We start from the raw sequence: 782 nt of genomic DNA on the forward strand, positions 1-782 counted from the left end.
TTTGGCAATCTCTTTTAGTTTTTATTAGTTTTTTGTTTCCTGTCTGATGCTTTGTTCACATTTCTCTAATCAAAAATGGATGTAGCACCAGAAATGAAATACAAAATTAGACATTTTTCTCAATCATGTTGGGATTTTAATAGATATTTAGAGGATAAGAAGTGATGCAATTTCATTATTTGCATTATTAAAAACGAATAAGGTGAACATGGAAGTGGTTCCCATGGTAACTCTGAAGAAGCTGTAGAGGTCCACAACTCGGGTGGGAGAAACAACTATAGGTCTTCCAGTCTGTAATTCTAGCCTTTATGGAATAGCAGGAAAAAAGAAAAAAAAGAAAAAAAGGTATTAAGAAGTCAGGTTTCATGTTGTGTTAACACTCCACAACTTTAGCTGTTATTAAAATTCCATAAAATATCAAATCAAGGTATGCTAACATGTTAACATTGAAGGGAACCAGAAATAAATTCTAACTAGTAAGGCAGGAATCTGGATATAAATTTTATGATGTGTATTAATTTGATATTCAACACTATTTACTTTTTGTGAATATAAAATTATAGGAATAAAGTACGTTTATCGAGCATAAATAAATGCCCAACCCAGGGAACTGGTGTAAACGGAGCTGTCTTGCAGTGACTGAATTCTCCCAGCAGATGGCAGCAGAAGCTCAGACATGAACATACGGGAAGTTTATTCCTGTATCATTGTTTTAACGTACTTCTCCCCCCCCCCCCCCTTTTTTTTTTTTTCTTAACAACATTTTAATTTTTTTTTTTTTT

This window comes from Poecilia latipinna, unplaced genomic scaffold (genome assembly GCF_001443285.1).
Source record: "Poecilia latipinna isolate Pla-1442-1.1 unplaced genomic scaffold, P_latipinna-1.0 Scaffold951, whole genome shotgun sequence".
Taxonomy (NCBI): Eukaryota; Metazoa; Chordata; class Actinopteri; order Cyprinodontiformes; family Poeciliidae; genus Poecilia; species Poecilia latipinna.